The 25246-nt window shown below is 46.6% G+C and overlaps 1 protein-coding gene across 8 annotated transcripts in view; it reads right to left on the bottom strand.

Annotated features, from left to right (window-relative positions):
* The window catches only part of SNX29 (sorting nexin 29), a 592115-nt gene that overhangs the window by 69846 nt on the left and 497023 nt on the right, over nucleotides 1-25246 (bottom strand). The gene's annotated exons all lie outside the window — the stretch shown is intronic.

Raw genomic sequence — 25246 nt, 5'->3', positions numbered from 1 at the left:
TTAAAAAAGGGATGAAGTTCTGTTATGTGCTATAACAGGACAGACCCTTGAAAATATTATGCTAAGAAGCCACTCACAAAAGACTACATATTATACTATTCCATTGATAGGAAATGTTCAGAATAGGCAGATCCTTAGATGCAGAAAACAGATGAGTGGTTGCTAGGGGCTGAGGTCTGGGGTTTGGCAGGAGAGGATGGGGTGACTACCAAGTGGTAGAGGGTTTCTTCTGGTGGTGATGAAATATTCTAAAACTTGGGGTGATGGCTGCACAACTCTGAATATACTAAGAGCCACTGACTTGTGCATTTTAAATGGTTAAATTGTACGGTATGTGAATTATATCTTAATAAAACTTTTTTTTAAAAAAAGAAGGGACACATGACTCAGACAAACAGAACAATGGAATCTAATCTTAGGACTTTTCTGGGACGATTAGAAAGGAGAAGCTCTCTTTCTGCCCCGGGTACTGCCATAGTAAGTCTGGGCCTGCCAGAGGCTCTGTCTTGAAGAAAGCCTCTCTGACAGTGAATCCTACACAGAAAAAAAGTGACAGAGAGAGGGAAGGAGGGAAAGAAGGAAGAGGAGACCCCGCTCTGCTGGCATCGCTCCAGCCCTGGAGCCAGCATTAAGCTGCACCATTTCTGCTCTTTTCAATCACAGAAATCAAATTCCTCTCACGACTTTGCTAGTCTAGGAGTTTTCCTCAGCTTCTCACTGAAATGTTGATACTCCCTGGGCATCCCCCACTTATTGTTCTGGTCACAGACCCTCCTTCCCTGGGCTGCCCATCCTGGAGCCCCATTCTGCCCCCCAGCACCCTGACTTCTCAGTGCACGGGCTTATCTGCAAAGCCTCTTCCCACCACTCGGCAGCAGCCTCCCCTCAACCACTTTCCCCACCTAGACTGCACCTGGAGCAGCTGCTTAAAAATAAACACGAGCTATGTTATTCTCTCCACATTCTTCCCACCCTATTAATTATTTATCCAGCACCTGCTTCACAAAAAGGAACTTTGCAGGGAAGGAAAAGGAGGAGGAACTGGAAGGAGTGAGGCAGCTCAGAGCAGCAGTGGTGGGTGGCAGCACCCAGCAGGGTATGGGCAGGGGGGTGTGCGGTTGAGGTGACCCTGGGGGTGGGGGTGGTGGATGGGAGGGTCCTCTCTGTGGCTGTAATGAAGCCTACTGGCACCTTGTCAGAATGATGTTTTTAAGTTCACAAAACAAGATACACAGGATTAGGGAAAAAAGGCACAAAAGCACATACTCTTAAACACAGGTATCAGAACTGTCATGCAGCAACGTGAGTGCTTCTTTGCAGACACATTCAATAACAAGATCTACCGGCAGCTCTAATCACTCCTGTAATTCTAAAGTCGTGACCTTTAACCACGAGCTTTAATGATGGCTGGAAACATCGCAGCAACCGCAATGTGATACGAAAATACCTGTGATTGCTTTCTACTGGGGACAAAGGAGGAGGTACCATTACTCCTATTATAATTTGTCATCTAAGTTCACATTTAAAGTTCATGTTTCACGTAGAGGGTAGTGAGAATAAAAGTGTAAATCTTTTCCATTGATCACTTGAATTTCATCCTCAGGCCCCAGGATAAGAATTCCTTGGCTAGAAGATCAGGCTGAGCCCCGGAGCAGGCCACTCTGAACCTCAGTTTCCCTATCTATAAAACAGGGCTGGGAATGAGGCCCCAGCCACCATGGGGAGGCTGATGAGAGTCAGGGTTGGGAGGGTGGCATTCAAAGGGCATTTTGGTCAGGAAATCTCAAATGTTACCTCAGCCTAGCAACCACCACCACCGGCGGTTGTGAAGCACTCCCTGTGGGCCCGGCCACATTCTGAAGCCATTCCCCGAATCACTCAATCCTCACAGCGCCCTCGTAAGGGAGATGCCACCGTCTTGAAACTTGAAGACACTGAGGCACAGCGAGGTGACATGCTGGTCTACACTAGCTCAAGATTCAAACCCAAGTACTCTGACCCCAGAACCCATGCCCTCCTCCACCACCCCTCACTGCCACTGTCCCAAGGGAGGTAAATGCGCAGAGGAGGCCTCATCAGACCCTAGTTTGAGTTGCAGCTTCACTTCCAAGTCTCGCACATCTGGACGGAGCATGTTGCCCGCCCAGCTCGGAGGTAGTCCTGAGCCTGGACACTAAGCAGGGCCTATGTTCTCACCAAGAACTAGAACCTTTCCATCGCAGTGGCAGGAAAAGCTGCATGAGTCAGAGAGAGAAGGTCCCTGACCCTATAACTAGTGTTGGCCTGGTGCAGGCCTGCGTGTCCCCTGGTATCCACTCTGCCTGTTGCTTCTTAGCTTAACTGGATCACAGCCTCCACATCTCAATGTAAAGGGCCCTAACTGTACCTCGGACTAAATCAGGTTCTTTGTTTAATAAGTAAACAAATAAAACCATAAAATTCTCTGCTAGGCTGAAAATTCCATGAGGGCAGGAACCATGCAGATCTTTTACCACTGCCCTTTTTTTTTTTTTTTTTTTTTTTTTGAGACAGTGTCTCGCTCTGTCACCCAGGCTGGAGTAGTACAGTGGTGTGATCTTGGCCCACGGGAACCTCTGCCTCTCGGGTTCAAGCAATTCTCTGCCTCAGCCTCCCAAGTAGCTGGGACTACAGGCGTGCATCACCATGCTCAGCTCATTTTTGTATTTTTACTAGAGATGAGGTTTCCTCATGTTGGCCAGGCTGGTCTTGAACTCCTGACCTCAGGTGATCCACTCACCTCAGCCTCCCAAAGTGCTGGGATTACAGGTGTGAGCCACCGCACCTGGCCTACCACTGTCTTAAACATAATTTGTTTGTTTTTAAAGAGATAGCGTTTCACTCTGTCACCCAGGCTGGAGTGTAGTGCAACCCTAGCTCACTGAAGCCTTGAACTCCTGATCTCAAGCAATCCTTCTGCCTCAGCCTTCTAAGTAGCTGAAAGTACAGGGGCACACCACCACATCCAGCTAATTTTTGTATTTTTAATGTTTTTGTAGGGATGGGGTCTCACTATGTTGCCCAGGCTGGTTTTGAACTCTTAGCCTCTACCAATCCTCTTGTCTTGATCTCCCAAAGTGCTGGGGCTATAGTTGAACACAATTCTTGAATAAATCTGAATGAAGAGCCCATAGGAAGAGGCAGAAGCGGTGAGAGGCTGGAGCCTTGCCTGCAGCTGGGAGCTTCCTGTTTCATCCTGAGAGGGCAACACAGCACACAGCCACACCCCAATAGGACAACACAACACACAGTCACTCTGCCCATGACAGGCGTGGCTCAGAGCCTGACAATCTGACAAGTGAGCAACAGTTGCCCTCCACTGAGGGGACCAAGGTGAGGCGGGGAGGAAGGAGACAGGAAAGGGTCTCATTGGAAGGGTCCAATCTGATAGCAACTGCAAAAATGACACACAACAGTGCTTCTCAAACTTGCTTGTGTATGCAACCCACCTGGGGGCCTGTAAACATGCAGATTCTCATGCAGCAGGTCTGGGATGGGGCCTGAAATCTGCACATTCGACAAGCTCTCAGATGAGGCTGATGTCACTGGTACACAGACCACATTTTAAGTGGTAAGATATTGAGAAAGAATAGACAGATGATAAAATTGTAGAATCATTCTTTGAGGTCTTATTTGATACTGTTCATCTCAAGCCACATTTTGGCTGGAAAGCCTGGCACCAATGCATGAAAATATTCACCACTGTGTTCTTTGCTCATCCACATAACGGCATGGGGTTGACAGCAAAAGGAGCCCGTGGAGGTTACAGAGAGGCGGACTCCTGTCAGAAGTCCCAGCCCTGGCTTTCCGAGCACCTATGTACCTCACTGTGTACCTGGGGCCAGTTATTTCCTCCTTCTGGGTGGTCCTCAGTTATTGGTCTGCAGGCAAGCTCCATAAGCATTATGTAAGGACCTTTCACAAATGCAGGGCCAGGAGCAGTGGCTCATGCCTATAATCCTAGCAATTTGGGAGACTGAGGCACGAGGTTTGCTTGACTCCAGAAGTTCAAGACCAGCCTGTGCAACACAGCCAGACCTTGTCGCTGCATAAATTAACAGAAAAAAAAATTAGCTAGGTGTGGTGGCATGTGCCTGTAGTCCCAGCTGCTCAGGAGGCTGAGGCAGGAGGATCCCTTAAGCCCAGGAGTTTGAGGCTGCAGTGTGCTATGATCACGCCACTGTACTCCTACCTGGGTGACAGTGCAAGATCCTATCTGTAAAAAATTTAAAATTAAAATAAAATAAATGCAGGCTGGGCACCATGGCTCATACCTGTAATCCTAGCACTTTGCGAGACTGAGGCAGATGGATCCCTTGAGCCCAGGAGTTTGAGACCAGCCTGGGCAACATAGCAAAGCCCTGTCTCTACAAAAAAATACAAAAATTAGCCAGGCATGGTTGTGCATACCTGTGGCCCCAGGTACTCAGGAGGTTGAGTTGGGAGAATCACCTGAGCACAGGGAGGTCAAGGCTGCAAGTGAGCCGTGATTGTGCCACCGAACTCCAGCCTGGGCAACAGAGTGAGATCCCATCTCTAAATAAATAAACAAGTAAATGAATGCAGATTGTGGGGTTTTACTGTAGAGATTCTAATTCACCAGGTCTGGGGTGTGGTCTGATCCTGTGAATATGCTTAACCCCCAGTGATTTAGATCACACCCAGAGTGGGAAACCATCAGGCAAATGACAGCTGCGGTGGACCTGTCTTTGGTGCTGACCAGTGCAAAGCTATGTGGCCTAAGCACAGACTAAGGGAGGATCCCCGAGACGCCGTCATTTTACCACTTGCCTTGAGAATCTGGAAAAGATGCAGCTATGTCTTGCCCTGCTCGGGTGCTGGCATTACTGGCACCCCCGTCAGTCACCTGGAACTTAGCAGTGAAGCCTAATCCACCACAAAACGAAAAACAGTGATGTTCAATTATTTCCAAAATCAGTGCACTGGGGGCATCTGCAAAAGTCTCCAAAACAATGTGAAATGCATGAGGTACAGCTCTCCAGACCTAGCTGCCTGCCACCAACAGTACTGCTGAGGGAAATGCCCCAGAGAGCAAACACATTTTTTATTGGTTGTTCCAGTTTGAAGAATGCCCGCATAGAACCCTAACTTGTGCCTTCTGCTGCGATTTCCCACTGCAGGAGGAGGGAATGAGCAGAGGGCGTAAGGGGAAGGAATGAAAGGTGGAAATGAGAATTCAGCAGAATGCCAGGTCTGCCTGGGTGGCTCATTTTTCCAGCTCCCTAAAAAGATTTATGCAGCTGTCCAAAAGGAGCTATGGCTCCATTACCCAGCAAACAAAGCCCCTTCTGCTATCAGGTAGCAGATCAATCCTAGATGATAGTTCACTGCTAGCTTCTGAAAAACCTACCATCTCTCTACTTACATCCTCATCTTTCAAGCAGAACTGAGCAATTTTACTTTTGTTGGCAACAGTGGCCAAAAATTGTTTTAATTTGCAAATTGAAAAAATTCTATGCTGTTTGGTTTATAAGTTAATGCCTCCTATGACCTGACTTAGAGACAGATGCAGAGTTGAATCTCTTTTATGCAATTCAGAGATTACTAGAGACCACCTACATGTTTGCTGACGTGTGCATTATCTGTTCTCCTTCCCACTCAAAAACTGTAAGCCTATGCAAACAGAGCCCTTAACTGTTTAATTTCCCACTGTATTTTCAGTGGCTGGCACATAGTAGGTGCTCATGAAAGATGTGCAGAATGGATGAATAAATGGTGTTCTCCTTGATATGCACGCAGCCCTCTCTGTATTTACTTATTTACTAGCCCAGCGTCTCCTGCTACTGGTCATCCCCTACACTGCTTCCCAAGCAAGCATTTTTTTTTTTTTTTAATGCCAAACCAGTTTTAAAAACCATGCCACTTTTTTTTGCTTTCAGGATAAAATTCCAAACTCCTTAGCTAAGCATACAAGGTAACGGGCCCTGCCTTGCTGTTTTGCCTCACCTGCTAACGTGCACATGCTCTGCCACGTGTACCTGCTGCTAGTGGGACATGCTGACTTTTCAGTGGGCCTCAGGGGCCAGAGGAAGTTGCGTTGTTCCATAAACTCACCTCTCAGAAGTGCTGTTTCCTCTGCCTGGAATTCGTCTATCTGCTTCAAAAGCTGAATGCTGCTTATCCCTCAAGACTCAATTCTGGTGGCACCTCAGTTCTGACGCTTCCCCAGTCTCTCTTTCCCTTCTCCCCACAGGCTGTCTCCCCTTGATATTTTGCCTGCTCGCTACCCATGTCCTTTTCTCCTGGTGACAGTGCTATAGCCTTTCCTTGGGGAATCAACCTTGTCTGAGAGTGGACAGAAATTATCCACCCCTCCATCCAGGGATGAACCAATGACCTGGCCAATCACAGTCGCTGTGATTGGTCCTGGGACAGGCAGGAGACTCAAGCTAGGCCACAGAGCATCAGTGCTGAGACTGAAACTACTGGGAAAACAATATGCTCTTTCTGCCTGAGGTGCCTAGTGGATACAATGGAAGCCTTGAGGCAGCTGATCATCTTTGCCTTGAGAGAGGTGGCTGCCTAACAAGGAAGCCAATTGAGAAAAAGCAGGCAGAGAAAAAAACAGGAACAGATACAACAGGCAAGACTCAGCTGATTTCTCATGTCAGCAAATACAAGAGAAGGAGACTGGTCAAGATAGAGATGTCTGATGATACTGAGCTCCCGACTCCAGCCACTCCTGAAGTCATTCCTAAGCCTCTCGTTACACAAGCCAATACATGATCTTGTTAGATTAAAAATAGTTTGACTTTGGTGTTGCCACTTGCCGTAGAAAGCATCCACGATGATACACTCTCCCGTGTGCTCCCACACCCTAATTTAACCTCCTCCATAGCACTGACTCGGAGGCCCTATGAGACTGTGAACTCTCTGAGGGCAGGAAATGTATCTTATTCGTCTCCAAGGCCACGAGACTTGGTGTATGATAGATATTCAATACAGGTTTGTGAAATAAACAATGAAGGAATGTTTATCTAGAAATTAATGAAGCTTTTCATTTACTTTTTTACTTCAGGGCCTTTCTGCCAAGAACTCTTAAGATGCCTTAGGACCTTGGTTGCAGCCAGGTGGCTGTCCTCCCCAGAGCCCTTGTTGTTCAGTCCTCTGAAGTCATTGGTCCTGGAGATAACAGGGAGGGCAGGTCCCGACTGCTGAGAAAGTCCAGGGCCCCGGATCCTACCATTACCATGCTACCTGTTCACTTGGGCTTCACCCAAGGCCACACTCACCTCCGGACCCCTTCCCAACACTGGTGAGGGGCAGGAGCACCTGGACATCAAGAATCGAGTGCATGCCTGAACCTGTCCGTTACCCATGCTTCTGCAGCTTTGCTCATGCTTTCCCCTCCCTGGAACGCTCTTCCCTTGTCTACTTAATTATTCAAAGCTCAGAGGAAAAAAAACCACCTGCTCCAAAATGTCTTCCCCGAACCCTGCAGGGAACCAAATTCAAAAGCCGTCAGAAGGCCGAGGCGGGCGGATCACTTGAGGTTAGGAGTTTGAGATCGGCCTGGCCAACATGGTGAAACCCTGTCTCTACTAAAAATACAAAAATTAGCCAGGCATGGTGGCAGGTGCCTGTAATCCTAGCAACTCTGGAGGCTGATGCAGGAGAACTGTTTGAACCCAGGAGGCAGAGGTTGCAGTGAACTCAGATTGCACCACTGCACTCTAGCCTGGGAAACAGAGCAAGACTAGGTTTAAAAAAAAAAAAAAAAATGCCATGAGAGCCAAGGAGGTGTGAGAAGCAGGGCAGGCTGGTGACTTGGGGCCATGTGCTCCAGCGAAGGGCCCAGCCTCCACTGAGTGCCTCACAATGGTTGCAACGAGGAAGCGTGAGATAAAGAGGAAGACCAGCCTCGCTTGCTGGGGAGGCCGTGTACCCTGAGCTGCAGGCATGGGTTTATCATACTTATCATCACCACCACCACGGAAACACAACCCCTGCCTTGGGTGGAATGTGACCTGTGAGTTGCCAGCTGACTACCCCTGTGTCACAACTTTGTGCAAGGCACAATTTTAGGGCCCTCACACTGCATAGTATAGTCACCTACAAATGAGTGTGACCTTTCTGCAAGTCCCCATCTCTGCCAAGTCAGGCTCCACGTCTCCATGTCTGCTGATTCCCCTCTCAGTTCTCAGTAGCTCTGCGCTCACTGAAACCTGCAGACATTTTTTTTTTTTTTTTTTTTTTTGACAGAGTCTCATCCTGTCGCCCAGGCTGGAGTGCAGTGGCATGATCTCGGCTCACTAAAACCTTCACCTCCTGAGTTCATGAGATTCTACTGCCTCAGCCTCCAGCTGGGATTACAGGAACCTGACACCATATCTGTCTAATTTTTGTATTTTTAGTAGACATGGGGTTTTACCATGTTTGCCAGGCCAGTCTCAAACACCTGACCTCAAGTGATCCACCTGCCTTGGTCTCCCAAAGTGCTGGGATTACAGGCGTGAGCCACCACGCCCAACCAGCTGCAGACATTCTGTCTCTCACATTCCCCTCACAGGAGACTCCCAGCCACACTGACCCCATCCAGCTGTCCTCTACAGGGCAGTGATATCTCCAAAATACAAACTGGATTTTGTCACTACCCTGCTTAAAATCCTTCAATGGCTACCCCGGCCAGCACACAAACACACTTACCATGTTTAAGCAAATAACTATGTTCATAAAATGTGCTAATGCTATAAAACAAAAAAATAAGGGGCAAAGAAAGAAAGCATGTAATGGAGGGAACTAACTTATTCTGGGTAGCTGGGAAACAGTTCTTCAAGGAGACAGAATTCCAGATGACGCCAGGCATGGTGGCTCACACCTGTAATCCCAGCACTTGGGGAAGTTGAGGCGGGTGGATCACTTGAGGTCAGGAGTTCGAGACCTGGACAACATGGTGAAACCCTGTCTCTACTAAAAATACATAAACTAGCTGGATGTGGTGGTGCACGTCTGTAATCCCAACTACTTGGGAGGATGAGGCAGGAGGATTGCTTGAACCTGGGAGGTAGAGGGTGCAGTGAGCCGAGACCATGCCACTGTGCTCCAGGCCTGAGCAACAGAGCAAGACTCAAAAAAAAGAAAAAAGAAAAAGAAAGAATTCCCATTGAGACCTGCCAGAGGAGAAAACCAGGAAGGGTGAGGGATGGAGTATCCTAAAGGAACAGCATGTGCAAAGGTCCTGAGGCAAGAAAGAGCTTGAAGGTTTCAGGGGTCACATGAGGTGAGGCAGGGATGCTAACTCCTCAGCCCCAGGGATGCTGACGAGATTAAATGAGAATGTGCAGGCAGTCCTTGGCACCCTGCCTGGCATGCAGTTAGCACTCAATAAATAGCCACCATTCTTACTAAGATGGTGCCACTGATGTGAAGCAGGGCTAGTTTATTTTCTGCGGATAGGAAAAAGGCGGCACAGCTCACCGGGGAGAGCTAAGAGCCAGCATCAAAGGCTCCTCTGTGACACAAAACAGTTCCCATTTTCACCAGCTTATGAGGATCAGGCAGTTAACTCAAAAAAGCTTCAAAACTCATTACAAAAAAGAACTTCACTTTCCCTCAGAAGGCAGAAGAGCTGAAAAATTAAATGACGAGAAAGTTCCAAGGGGGTGGTTAAGCTGAACGTGGTTGTGAGCTGGTAGAGAAGATGGGCTCCTCAGCAAGTGAGATTGGGCCCTGTACTGCCAGGACACTTAAAGCTTGCTGGACCCCGTTTTGGAGAGAGGAGCTTTGGAGTGGGTTTACTCTGGATGCAAGTGAAAGAATGCAATCTGCGGCCCAACGTTCCTTCATGCCAATACCCACAAATCCAGCCTCCACTGACGCAAGAGGCCATGCCCGTCTCTCAGTGCGCAGAGTCTGATGCGGAACTGCTCCCCCAGAAAACAAGTCCAGCGAGGAAGGAGACAATTAAACAAGCGTGTGCACCAATGCTTTGGGGGCTGCAAAGGGAACGGGGGCCAGGCACGCAGGAGGCACAGGGAGGACGCAGAGATGGTGGGGTCTAGTGTGAATGGAGCCAGAGTTGCTACTCCAATGAGGGGACAGCAAGAGTTCGCTGTTGTTGTTGAGACAGGAACTCACTGTCTTGCCCAGGCTGGTCTTGAACTCCGGGCATCAAGGGATCTTCCCACCTGAGCCTCGCATAGCACTGGGAGCTCTATCTTTGTAGACAAAGGATGGCATCCAGAAAACATAAAATGATCCTAGAAACAAATAAAAAAAATACCCCAGAAGAAAAATAGCCAAAGGACACACAAAGGCAAGAAAGGGAAGAAGAAATCCAAATGGCTAAAAATCACCAGCAGATCATCAGTGTTATCGGTAACTGGGAAAATGTGAATCAAAAACAAAATGAGGGCTGGGTGCGGTGGCTCACGCCTGTAACCCCAGCACTTTGGGAGGCCGAGGCGGGTGGATCATCTGAGGTCAGGAGTTTGCAACCAGCCTGGCCAACATGGTGAAACCCCGTCTCTATTAAAATACAAAAATTAGTTGGGCGTGGTGGCATGCGCCTATAGTCCCAGCTACTTGGGAGGCTGAGGCAGGACAATCACTTGAACCCAGGAAGTGGAGGTTGCAGTGAGCCAAGATCGTGCCACTGCAGTCCTGCCTGGGCAAGAGTGAGACCCTGTCTCAAAACAACAACAACGCCCTCTCTCACCACTCCTATTCAACATAGTGTTGGAAGTTCTGGCCAGGGCAATCAGGCAGGAGAAGGAAATAAAGGGTATTCAATTAGGAAAAGAAGAAGTCAAATTGTCCCTGTTTGCAGATGACATGATTGTATATCTAGAAAACCCCATCGTCTCAGCCCAAAATCTCCTTAAGCTGATAAGCAACTTCAGCAAAGTCTCAGGACACAAAATCAATGTGCAAAAATCACAAGCATTCTTATACACCAATAACAGAGAGCCAAATCATGAGTGAACTCCCATTCACAATTGCTTCAAAGAGAATAAAATACCTAGGAATCCAACTTACAAGGGATGTGAAGGACCTCTTCAAGGAGAACTACAAACCACTGCTCAGTGAAATAAAAGAGGAACATTCCATCAAATGGAAGAACATTCCATCCTCATGGGTAGGAAGAATCAATATCATGAAAACGGCCATACTGCCCAAGATAATTTATAGATTCAATACCATCCCCATCAAGCTACCAATGACTTTCTTCACAGAATTGGAAAAAACTACTTAAAGTTCATATGGAACCAAAAAAGAGCCCGCATTGCCAAGTCAATCCTAAGCCAAAAAGAACAAAGCTGGAGGCATCACACTACCTGACTTCAAACTATACTACAAGGCCACAGTAACCAAAATAGCATGGTACTGGTACCAAAACAGATATATAGACAAATGGAACAGAACAGAGCCCTCAGAAATAATGCTGCATATCTACAACCATCTAATCTTTGACAAACCTGACAAAAACAAGCAATGGGGAAAGGATTCCCTATTTAATAAATGGTGCTGGGAGAACTGGCTAGCCATATGTAGAAAGCTGAAACTGGATCCCTTCCTTACACCTTATACAAAAATTAATGCAAGATGCATTAAAGACTTACATGTTAGACCTAAAACCATAAAAACCCTAGAAGAAAATCTAGGCATTACCATTCAGGACATAGGCATGGCCAAGGGCTTCATGTCTAAAACACCAAAAGCAATGGCAACAAAAGCCAAAATTGACAAATGGGATCTCATTAAACTAAAGAGCTTCTGCACAGCAAAAGAAACTACCATCAGAGTGAACAGGCAACCTACAGAATGGGAGAAAATTTTTGCAACCCACTCATCTGACAAAGGGCTAATATCCAGAATCTACAATGAACTCAAACAAATTTACAAGAAAAAAACAAACAACCCCATCAAAAAGTGGGCGAAGGATATGAACAGACACTTCTCAAAAGAAGACATTTATGCAGCCAAAAAGCACATGAAAAAATGCTCATCATCACTGGCCATCAGAGAAATGCAAATCAAAACCACAATGAGATACCATCTCACACCAGTTAGAATGGCGATCATTAAAAAGTCAGGAAACAACAGGTGCTGGAGAGGATGTGGAGAAATAGGAACACTTTTACACTGTTGGTGGGACTGTAAACTAGTTCAACCATTGTGGAAGTCAGTGTGGCGACTCCTCAGGGATCTAGAACTAGAAATACCATTTGACCCAGCCATCCCATTACTGGGTATATACCCAAAGGATTATAAATCATGCTGCTATAAAGACACACGCACACGTATGTTTATTGCGGCACTATTCACAATAGCAAAGACTTGGAACCAACCCAAATGTCCAACAACGATAGACTGGATTAAGAAAATGTGGCACATATACACCACGGAATACTATGCAGCCATAAAAAATGATGAGTTCATGTCCTTTGTACGGACACGGATGAAGCTGGAAACCATCATTCTCAGCAAACTATCACAAGGACAGAAAACCAAACACCGCATGTTCTCACTTATAGGTGGGAATTGAACAATGAGAACACATGGACACAGGAAGGGGAACATCACACACTAGGGACTGTTGTGGGGTTGGGGGAGTGGGGAGGGATAGCATTAGGAGATATACCTAATGCTAAATGACGAGTTAATGGGTGCAGCACACTAACACGGCACATGTATACATATGTAACAAACCTGCACGTTGTGCACATGTACCCTAAAACTTAAAGTATAATAATAAAAAAATAAAATAAGTCACATAAAAAAACAACGACAGCAGCAACAAAATGAGATACCATTTTATACCCATTGTGTTGGTGAAATATAAATAAAATTTAAGTTGAACAAAGCCAAGTGCTGTTGTGAATGTGAAACAATGGGAATTCTCACCCATGATTGAGAGTGAACCACTGGTGCTGCCATCTTGGAGTACAATTTGACAAGAGCTAGGCAAGTTGATGACAAGCATACCTTATAAGCCAGGAACCTCATTCATGGGCACACAACCTAGAGAAACCGAGTCTCAAACATGTATACCAAGACATGTGTACAAGGATGCTAATGCCACAATGACCAAATAGGGAAAAATTGCAAACGACCTAAATGTTCATCAAAGAGAGAGTACATAAATGCAACACTGAGTAGTCACACCATAGACTATCAGCAAGTGTAGCAGTTAATGCATTAGAATGCCCTGCATCTAAATGAATACATCTCAAGAAATGGGATATTGGTGAAGAACAGCAGTTGTGAAAGGCTACATAAAGAATAAGTATCATTGATGTGAAGCTGTAAAAAGAAAACCCTCTCATAATCATATGTAATATAAGGACACAGAATGATTCCGCAGAGTGGTTCCCTTCTGGGAGAAAAGGTGCAAAGAGAGTTTAGCTGTATTTACAGTGTTTAATTTCTAAATGTTAACATTGATTAATCTGGATGGTTATATGTGTGTGTTCATTACATTTTCCTGTGTATTCCAGGGCACACCTGAAACATTTCCTAATAATTTTTTAGGTGCTTGGAAGCAAATATGATAAAATGTGAACAGCTGTTAATTTGGTGTGGTGGGAATACAGGTGCCTGGTATCCTATTCTTTGTATTCTTTTTCTCTTTCTTTAAAAAATCATCACCGTATGGCTGCTTTGGGACACTGTGTGGCAGTATCCACTACAGTGGAGTATAAACATACCCTGTGACCAGCAAGTCCATTCCTAAGGATTTCATCCCACAGAAACCAGGGCTCAGAGCCAGCGGAAGACGTATGTAAGAATTGTTAATTACAGCACTATTTGTAATTGAGCCAGATCAGAAAACATTGAACTATCCATTAATAGTAAAAGATAAATAAACTGTGATGTATTCACACAATGGACTATTAAAGAGCAATGAAAATGAACCAACAATTGCTACTTGCAACAACATGGAGGAAGCTCACAGATGTGATGCTGAGAGAAAGAAGCCAGATACAAAGGAGTACACACAGGCAAAAGCACACTATGGTATCAGAAAGCAGCACAGTGGCCCTTTAACAAGACAAGGCTCTGGAGATCTGATAATGGTCTATTTCTTGGTCTACTGCTGTTTGCCTAGGTGTGTTCATTTTGCGAAAATCCATCAAACTGTACCTTAAAATTGGAGGTATGCTATACCTCAACTTAAAAAACAGCCAAAAAAGCCCTGGCGTTGTGGCTCACGCCTGTAATCCCAGCACTTTGGGAGGCTGAGGTGGGCAGATCACTTGAGGCCAGGAGTTTGAGACCAGCCTGGCCAACATGGAGAAACCCCATCTCTACTAAAAATACAGAAACTAGCCATGCATGGTGGTGCATGCCTATAGTCCCAGTTACTCAGGAGGCTGAGGCACAAGAATTGTTTGAACCCAGGAGGTAGAGGTTGCGGTGAGCCAAGATCGCACCACTGCATTCCAGCTTGGGTGACAGAGTGAGACGCAATCTCGAAAAAAAAAAAAAAAAGCCAAAACCCACAACAAGAAGTAGAGAAGTGAACAGGGTGAGGAAGAAGAGAGAATGGAAGAAAGGAAAAGCAAGCATGCCTATGTGTGAGTTGTCACCAATCACAAAAGAAAAGAAATCAAATGAGTGCGTCCTCCCTGTAGACCCGGTTTTTACGCTGGCGTTTGAGGGCTAAGGACACACCGCACCATGGGAAATACTTGACTGGCATAAGCTTGTTCACTCTTCACCACAGCCCATGCTGTCAGTGTGCTCACCACCATGTGACAGCTGAGTGCCACAAAGGCTGAGGACTTGTCCAGGGTCACACGGCCGGTGTGGGTGGGGGCAGGATCTGAATCCACAGCCCAAGCTCTTTCCCTCTGTGTTGCATGGTTTCTAAAGATGCAAGTGGCCCATGACACTGCAGAGAAGGACGAGAGAAAGGGAGAGGATTCCTCCAGCCTGGGGTTGTGAACTCCAAAAAGGTGGCTTCAGGAAATAACCAACTGGTGGCAACTTGAGAGGCTGAATTTTTTTTTTTCCAGCGTGCTAGAGATGAACCAAGATTGCAATACACAGTTCTCAATTTGTTTTTTGTGTTTTTCTGCTGTTTGAAGTTCTCAAATATTAATGAGAATACTGAAGGGAAAGGTAGCAATTATTCTCCAACTATTCAAAAGGGTAAGAGCCAAGAAATACTCTTCTAAGTTGTTATTTTAATCAGTTGTCTGAAAATGTGAGGAACAAAAGCAGATAGAATACGGGTTAAGTCTTTTCAGAAGGCTTTTAGAGCTGGAAGGAGAGACTAAATAATGATATACAAGGAAACTCACAGCCCCAGAAATACTTTGGCCAACGTTTAATGCCCAACGGAGTCAAGTTGTCTTATAATTCACTCAATCACAAAACCAATGCGTTCTACCTAGAAATAGGGTCCTCGAACTCAGCCTGAAATGAGTGAAGCGGGGCAAGCTGGCCAATTCTGGTGGGTTCACTGAGAAGACCAGACCCCAGAAGTGTCAAACAAATTTTCTTTGTCACCAGGAACAACTAAGGCAGAGTCTTCATGGAAATTCCTGCAAGTATCAGCTGGTCAATGTCCAGCGGGCAGGTGAGATGGCGCCACATGGGAACTGAGCATCTATGAACGACCATGAATGACAGTGTCCTGGAAGTGAAGGGACATAGGACGAGGGAGAAAGGAAATTAACCACCCAGCAAAGCCGGTGCTACACAATGACTTCCACACAGCTTCAGTTCGTTATTCAACAAACAGGTTCGACTCTGTACCCGGCACTGTGACAGATCCCAAGAAGGCAAAGACTCAAGTAAGACCAGGCTCTGCCCTCTAATTCTATGGTGTCATGGGTGCGGGGGCGGGGGGGACTGCGGGAAGGAAGAACTGTCAATCAGGCAACCGTGATGCGATGAAGTATGAGAAATGAACCCAGGGGAGGGGGGGGCTCATGTTTTTGAAGTCAGGGAAGACTTCCTGGTGGAGGTATGAAGGCCACAGTGGAGGGTGGGACCAGCAAGTTCTACAACTTGAGACCACCAAGAGGAGTCTCTTGAATTCAGCTTCTCTGTGTGCTATACCTAGAAAATACGCAGGATGGGAACAGAACAGCAAATATGCTTTCAGTGGCTGGCTCTGGATTCTTTTGTCTATAAATGACCTTAATTTTTTTTCTTACTGGATTTTAATTTGATATTATAGAAAAGTCCTCCCAAGAAACCACACTAATTAAACATATATATACCTATGCATAGGCCTCCACATACATATTCCGAGTCTGAAGCTCACCAAGGTCTCTCCCCTGAGATGCTTTTTTTCTGGCAAGATGACGTTAGTGGTTGCTCTCCTGGAAAATATCTTAAGAGGCTTTTACTGTATTAAAGAGAAACACAAATGTGGGATATATAATGAGCCCAATTTCTCTCTTCTTCTCGATTAATACATTAAGTACTAGGAATATTTACATGGTGGTTGGCAGAGTGTCAAATGAGACACAGGCTTGAGTTTATGGCTTCATTCACTCGGAGCTGCTTTTCGCTCCCGATTTTCTCTGTGGAGCCCTAGCAGTTGCGGGGGATGGTGTGTGAACTCCCTGCGTCTCTGCTGCGAGCAGGTGGGGGGAGTCCCACCATCTTCTGAATTGTCTTCACATGACGAACTTTACGGCTGAAACCTGTAGTAGGTGACTCTCTGCATCACCAGCTCCTAGATTTGGGCATGGACGTGTGGGGCTGGCTTCTCCACGGAGGGCTGGGTAGTGCGGCGGCATTTGCAGAGTTCGGCTCAATTCCTGGCTCCGGCACTTACAAGCTACGGGAGCTTGGGCAAGATGCTTATTGCCCCTAAGCCCCAGTTTCCTCATCTATAAACACTTTATATGGAGCCTGATAAGAACTGCATGATGAGAAAATGAATACAAAGTTCCCGGTGTGTCTGGCAAGCCGGCATATGGTGGCTGGTGTTAGTGTACATGGAAACACTGGCTTTGAGGTTTCCGGCGGGACCATCCATGTCGGGCTCACCTACTGCACAGGTTCAGGGTCCTGGCATCGCTGGGGATGAGAACGCATGTGTGTGTCTGCTCGCCCCACTTCACTACCAGCCCAATGCCCCTTACCTAACAAACCTGAACACAGATCTTACCATGTGCCAGACACTGTTCTGAGCACTTTACAGATGTAACCACCTTCAATCCTCATAAACACAATACTAGAAGTGGCATGAGTATTCCTAGTATATAAAAGGGGAAACAGGCACAGAGAGGTCAAACAATGTGCCCGAGGCCACACAGATAGTACAGCCTTAAGGATCTTTTTCTTTTTCTTTGACTCTCAGTGCTTATTACAGCCTCTTACTTATAGAGTTGGTAAAGTCACATTGAAAGAATAAATGCATAAAGGAATGAACGAGTAACTGTCGCCTCACAAGTTTAGGATTAACAGGGAAGTTCTTACAAGCCTGTGGATGAACTATGAGGGCAGCACTCCCAACTCTAAAAATGGCCCCTAAGCAAGGGTGGAGCGGTGGGTGTGGGCGGAGAGACAGGCCATCAGAGCCCCTCCTCACCTGCCCCCTGCTCTCCATGGCACTGAGGTTGAGGAGTTGACTTAGGGAGTTAATGTGAATGTCCATCAAATGGGCAATGGCTGACTGATTCTACCCGTCCAGCCTCCAGGATCCTCTACAGCCGACCTTCTTGTGGGATAGGCTGTGCTCACAGAGGCTGAAGGCAGATCACCTGCCTGGGCCCAGATATCAGCCTTGACGCTGCCAAGCGAGATGGCCCAAGCAAGTCACTTCACATCCCTGTACCTCTGCTGCCCCATTTGTAAAGTGGGCTAACAGTAAGAGTTGTCTACCCAGGACAAGGAAGAAGGAAGAAGAGGTGTACAGTAGGCAGGATGAGGCCCACCCTCTCCCAAAGTGTCTATGCCTCAATCCCCAGAACCTGTGAATATGCTACTGTACAGGGGCCACTGCAGAGGAGGTGAAATTAAGGGCCCTGAGACAGGGACATTACCCTGGATAATCTGGGTGGGCCCAATCTAATCACATTACTGAAAAGTGGAGAACTCTTCCCTGCTGTGATCGGGGGAAGATCTGAGAACAGAAGAATGGTGGGAGAGAGGCAACACGGAAGACAGAGGAAGGGGCCACGAGCCAAGAAATGCAAGCAGCCTCTAAGCTGGAAAAGGCAAGGAGAAGGATTATCCCCTGGAGTCTCTAGAAAGAAATGCAGCCCCGCTGACGCCTTCATTTTAACCTAATGAGGCTCATATGGAATGTCTGGCCTCCTGAACTGTACGAGAATAAATGTGTGTTGTTGTAAGCCACAGGAAACTGATCCAGGATGTACAGAAAGGATGCCTTGCATTGATGCTGCTGGCCCACCTGCTCCCTCTCCTAGATTTCTGGCTGGGAGCCCTGTGGCCCCTCAAGCATTTCGCCTCCTGCAGGAAGCCTTCTCTGCTTCTCTCTCCTCTATCTGCAGATTGCACCAGGTTCCCTGCAGCTCATATAGCTCCTGAGGACTCATTTACATGTCATCCTCCCTACAAGACTGCCAGCTTCTTAAAGACAGAGACCGAACCTTAATTTGCCTTCACTGCCCCTGCACCCAGCACAACAGCCCTGCACTCGGTACACATTTGCCTCTGGTTCCTGCATGAGGTCCACTCGCTCCCACCTCTCCACTGACCCTGCCGTCTCGAGGGCTGTGTTTCCAATGGCACCTCCCAAGAAGTTGCAAAGGGGCTTCCCACAGCTCAGCGAGTACCAGTCGGTTCCTCTACCACACACGGGTGTATGTGTTTTTAATGAGGATTTTAATGCATAATTTCTCCAACAAGTTGAATTATCTGTGGCTCCAGGGAAAGTGATTTGCCTTGCCTTAATGCCAAATGAACTTTTGGAGACGGAATCTATTATCCTAAGAAGGAATGACAGTCTCTCTATTCTCATTCGCTCCCTGAGCCATAATGCAGACTTTAGTAACATCATCAAAAACGAGTCCTTTACCTAAGCCCTCATGCTGCTAAAGCCCATTTGGACAGGCAGCTCACCGGTCAACTCCCTCAGACCATTAGAGAGCCACCTTTCCTGTCTCCAAAAGCCTGCTTGGCCTCATGCCCACTCTGCAAAAAATATTCAGCCAAAAGTCGGGTGAGAACAACCTCCCGAGTCACCTTGAAAGTTTATGTACTCACTTTTGGAATTGAGATTTTTTGAATGTGTGCCAACACCCAGCAAAGCGAAGAAGAAAATAAAAGGGAAACTCTTCCATTGAATTTCTGTTCGTTTGTTCATTAATTTAGACCGTGGGTATCTTGGTATGTCAGGTGCTATTCTAGGAGCTGGGGACAGAGCAGTGAACAGAAACAGACTCCAGTCCTGGTTCATGAGGTTCCATGCTGGTGCAGAGAGACAGATCATACTGAAGTGCACAAATAAGTCATTTCAATCAATGGTATACACTGGGAAGAAAATTAAAGCAGAGGAAAGGGCCAGAGAGTGACTGAGGGCAGCAGAGTGAAGGGTGTCAGGAAAGGCCTCTGCCTAAGGAGGGCAAATCTGAACTGACATCTGGTGAATGGGAGGAGCCGTCCATGCAGGAATCTGGGAATGGCCATTCCAGGTACAGGGTGTGACAGGTAAAAAGGCCCTGAGGTGAGATCAGTGTAGATGTCTTAGGACACCAGTGTGGCTGAGTGGAGAGGGTGGGGGCAGGGCATGAGATAAGGTAGGAGAGGCAGGTGAGGGAGCTACCAGGGGACACCTCTGAGGCCACAGTAATGAGTCCCCATTGTAAGTACCAGGGGTGTCACTGGAGGGTCTTAATCTACAGCTGACACAATGAGATTTATGTTGTACAAATCTCACTCTCGCTACAGTGTGGAAAATAGGCTACAGGGAGGCAAAAGACAAAAAGGCCAGCCACTGCAGGTGTCCACACTGCAGTGACAGTGGCTTGGAGTTAGAATAATCTAAACAGGAGCCAGGGGCAGTGGTTCATGTCTGTAATCCCAGCGCTTTGGGAGGCTGAGGTGGAAGGATGGCTGGAGCCGGGGAGTTCGAGGCTGCAGTGAGCCATGATCGCACCACTACACTCCAGCCTGGGTGACAGAGAGACCCTGTCTCAAGCAAAAAAGAGAGAGAGAGAAAGAGAGAATGACTTAAGCAGGGATGCAGGAAGCAGGTGAACTGCGACTCCTTTGAAAGTGGAGCCCATGGGACAGGCATGTATAGTTTTGGATGGGTGAAGCTGTGCTCTTACTATCTCAGTCCCGCTGAACAATGTCATTCAACAGAAACGTCATCCCAGCTTGCGTCATTAGAGCTGGTCATTAACATCTGGAGTGACTCCTTTGCTCCCTGGGCATTAGGCATGGCCAAGGAACTTGCTCTGGCCAATGAAATACAAGTGGAATTTCCATGTATCACTTCCAGGCAGCAGCTTTAGAAGCCACCACCTGACTTGCCCCTACTCCTTGTTCTTGTTGCCATATGCGTGCAGATGGAGCCTCCAGCAGCCTGGAACCCAGCACTGTGATGAGCAGAGCCGGGAGCCAACCCACGATGGACAGAGAACATGAGCCAAAGATAAACCCTTGTTGGCTTAAGTCACCAAGATCTTGGAATTGTTATCTTGGCCTAAACAAACCCCACACCTGTGATATATAAAAGTTAATGGGCCAGATGTGGTGGCTCCCAGCACTTTGGGAGGCTGAGGTGGGTGGATCACGAGCTCAGGAGTTCGAGACCAGCCTGACCAACATGGTGAAACCCCGTCTCTACAAAAAATACAAAAATTAGCCAGGCGTGGTGGCACACACCTGTAATCCCAGCTACTCAGGAGGCTGAGACAGCAGAATCGCTTGAACCTGGGAGGCGGAGATTGCAGTGAGCTGAGATCACACCACTGCACTCCAGCCTGGGTGATAGAGCAAGACTCCGTCTGGAAAAAAAAAAAAAAAAAGTTAATGGCCGGGTGCAGTGGCTCACACCTGTAATCTCAGCACTTTGGGAGGCCAAGGTGGGCGGATCACCTGAGGTCATGAGTTCAAGACCAGCCTGGCCAACATGGTGAAATGCCATCTCTACAAAAACACACAAAAATTAGCCAGGCATGATGGCAGGTGCTGTCTCCAAAAAAAAAAAAAAAAGTTAATAACTTCAATATGTATCTATTGTGGCTTGACTCAGCTATGAGAGAATAAACTTCATCGAATGGTGAACTGATATTCAGGCCAACTATTTCAACATGATTTGAACTTGATACAGTATGTGAAGGCATGGACACCTCCAGGAAGAGCTCTGGGTATCCTGTGAATATATAATTACACACATGCATGGCATATTAAAGCAACAGATTCTTTGGTAAAGACAAATGCTGGGTCCACACACTATACAACATGCTAATTTTGTCAATTAAAAAAAGATTCAAATTGGGATTAAGATCACTTTCAATTATAAAACTGTCAGACAATCACCAATGATGGCATTGTAGGGGAAATATATAGACATTCAGGCTAGAAGGATGCTCATCTGACAAATGAGAAAGGCTAAACTATGCTTGCTATTTCCTTGAATGATGTCTAGGTCTATGGATTCTGCAGTGAGTCATTTAATGGGTTCAAGCCTTAAGAGTAACAAGGCATGCAAAATTCAATCAACCCTGGCCAGGAGCAGGGGCTCATGCCTGTAATCCCAGCACTTTGGGTGGCTGAGGTGGGAGGAGTTCTTGAGCCCAGGAGTTTGAGACCAGCCTGGCGAACATGGTGAAACCCTGTCTCTGCAAAAAATTGAAATATTAGACAGGCATGGTGCTGCATGCCTGTGGTCCCAGCTACTTGGGAGGCCGAAGCAAGAGGGTCACTTGAACCGAGGAGTTTGAGGCTGCGGTGAGCTACAACTGCATCACAGAACTCTAGTCTGGGTGACAGAGCAGGACTCTGTAAAAGGAAAGGAAGGGAAAAGGAAAAGGAAAAGGAAAAAGGAAAAAGAAAAAGGAAAAGGAAAGGAAAAGGAGAAAGAAATTAATTAAATCAACCCAAACACGTGTTGTCTAGATGTGTGCCACAGTGGTCCAGGCGGACAAGTGAGTTATCCTTGAAGTAACCCAATCAAAGAAAAGATTCTGACATGGCGGATTTTTCTGGGCCAATTTAGAATCAATGCACTCCAAAAATTTTGCCCTTGAGATATTGAAGCAGGTGTCCTGAGTTATTAGGCCCAGTGAGGCTAGCATAAGCTTGGCCTTGAAATGAATTCACCAGTAGCCTCTGTTGGGTGTTGAAGGTTCTGAATCTTGACTCAATCCTCCTTTGGAAATGGGAAGAATCACTAAGATCTGTCCTCAGCAGCAGCCAAGGTGGATTTCAGGGAAGTGGGTATGTCTTAGCCAAATGCACAGAAAAAGAAAGAAGGAATCAAAGGACAATGATGGGGCCGGGTATGGCCCCTCCTGTTACTCACGCCTGCAATCCCAGCACTTTGTGAGGCCGAGGTGGGAGGATCACTTGAGATCAGGAGTTTGAGAACAGCCTGGCCAACATGGCAAAACCCTGTCTTTACTAAAAATACAAAAATTAGCTGAGTGTGGTGGTGGGTGCCTGTAGTCCCAGCTACTCGGGAGGCTGAGGCAGGATAATCACTTGAACCCAGGAGACGGAGGTTGCTGTGAGGTGAAATTGTGCCACTGCACTCCACCCCGGGTGACAGGGTGTCATTCGGTGTGTTTGTGTGTGTGTGTATCTATATGTATATATACGTATGTGTATACATATGTGTGTATATATATGTGCATATATATGTGTATATATGTGTGTATATATGTGTATATGTGTGTATATATATGTGTGTGTATATATGTATAAAAGACAATCACAGTTCAACCAGCTTATTAAAAGTTAATTAAAAGTTAAAAGCTGCACAGGCTAGAAATGGAGCTATGGCCCCAAGACTGCTCATGAACTGGGTGGTCAGATCCACCCCCACCACTGGGAGCAGGACCATAAATCTGGTTAAGAACCAGCTGGTGCACTTGTACCAGCTGATCGTTATTGGGCCAGGCCCACTAAGATGGTGTCTTTTATTCTCAAGCTTGTTTATTTGCAAATAGGGTTATATTGGGGGGATAAAAGCACATTACTTGGCTGACACAGGATTCATAGGAGAAAGGTCCGCTGCTGTGAGGAATCAGCCTCCGGATGAGCAAGGACAGATCGTCTCTCTAGCCTGGGGATGAGGGTGGAGAGCATGAAGCAGACTCAGTTCTCTCCTCCAGAATCACAGGTTGTAGTGAGTTGACATAGCGTCACTGCACTCCAGCCTGGGAACAGAGTGAGACTTTGCCTCCAAAAAACCAAACAAACAACAACAACAAAACAGTTCCCAGCTCCTACACAGCAGAGACCCAGGACAGCTTCATGCCCTCTTTCTACAGGACGCAACACCAGAAAAACCCTCCCACTCCTCAGGGCTCAGCCTCATCTCACTAAACTCAAATCCAGTGTTTTCAGGACTGATGAGATTTATTTTGTCTTAAGTTTTGTGTAACTGGGGGGCTTGAGGAGGGAGGAGGTGGGAAGGGAGTTGTTTGAGGCTGCAGAGAAAGCATGGAGCAATGTCTAACATGTGGTGGGCGCAACAATGGCCCCCACAGATGTCCACACCCAAATCCCCAGAACCTCACATGACCAAAGGGACTCAGCAGGTGTGATTAAGTTAGGGATCTTGAGACAAAGGGTGGCGTCGGGGGATTATTTTGGATGATCTGGGTGAGCCCAATGTGATCACAGGGAATCTAAGGGGAATTCTAAGAGGAAGAGGGGCAGAACCAGAGAAAAATGTGACTATGATGACGGAAGCAGAGGGCTGAGTGATGTCTCTGAAGACAGAAGGCCATAAGGCAAAAATGAGGGTGGCCTTGAGAAGCTGAAAAAGCAAGGAGCAAACTCTCTCCTGGGGCTCCAGAAGGAAGAGCCCTGGCTGACGTCTTGATTTTAGCTCTGTGACGCTCATTTTGGACTTCTGACCTCTGGAATTGTAAGATAATGAATTTGTTTTAGTCCCTACATTTGTGGTGATTTGTGACAGCAGTAAGAGGAAACTAACACAGCAAGTGTTGACTTAATGTTGTTGACAGGTTCTAACTAAGACTTTAAGCTAAATACAGTACTGTATGCCCTAGGAACTGAACTCTTGTTTGTATCCATTTGTCCATGGTAAAGTTCATTTCATAACACAATATGTCATTTTGCTTAAAGTTGCAGTTCCCAGGCACCCCTGGATAATGTTAAGTCAGGACTCACCCCGGACAATGTTAAGTCAGGACAATGTTAAGCCACAACCTAAGACTTTTCCCCTTCCAAATCCCCTCATTTCCACCTTGTGCTACAATGGCTTTCCCTTAGCACAAGACGCAGGCAGATTCCGTGAAGAAGCTGTCACGGAAGGGCCACTCCAGGATCATGTTTCTTGCACATAAGAATGTCTTATAATTTGATAATATGCTGGTTAGCAGCATGTTGTTTTGTGACATTTTAGGACATTCTGAATGACTCCCAAGATTTGTATGAGCCTATGGGTCATTAGATTAAACCAATATATAATTTTCCCCTCTTTTCAAAAGAATTCTTGTACTCCTTGCTATGAACAAGTATAGAGTTTCTGTCTGCCACATGTAGTGGTTCAGCTCTACTTTTCCTCAACGGAAAAATGAAGGACAAATGTATTCTGGGCCTGGGATAAACCTGCTTTGTAACTGTTTATGTTCAAATCGAGCAGACCTTGGCGTGATCAGGTTTCAATCTGTTTTATACATAGAAATCTACACACATGTAAATGTAAGGGTTGGGAATAGATTTCCCTATGAAATTCCCAAGTGCCAGGAGTGGGTTATGGAAACTCTTGCTCTGTGTTTCTGTGATAAAGGTCAAGGAAATGCTAGCACAGTACCTCCTGAAGACAGAAACTAGGGATTCGCCCCATATGGCATCTGCCACATGGCTTTGTCAAAAGATAGAACGGCAGTCCTCATACTTCCTCATGAACAGCATCACCTAGAGGGCTTGTTGAACCCAGACTGCTGGGTCTCAGCCCCAGAGAGTGTGAATCAGCATGTCTAGGGTGAGCCCAAGAATGTGCATTTCTAACCAGCTCCCAAGGGCTCCTGCTGCTGCTAGCTGGGGTCACACTTTGAGAACGACCAAGGCAGAGAGATCATGCTCAATACAATGCCCGATGTCTTACACACCCTGAGAAAGGTCATGGCTC

Source organism: Pan troglodytes, chromosome 18, assembly GCF_028858775.2.
Source record: "Pan troglodytes isolate AG18354 chromosome 18, NHGRI_mPanTro3-v2.0_pri, whole genome shotgun sequence".
Taxonomy (NCBI): domain Eukaryota; kingdom Metazoa; phylum Chordata; class Mammalia; order Primates; family Hominidae; genus Pan; species Pan troglodytes.
Note: the sequence above shows the minus strand (reverse complement) of the source record. Positions and strands in the feature narration are given on the sequence as shown.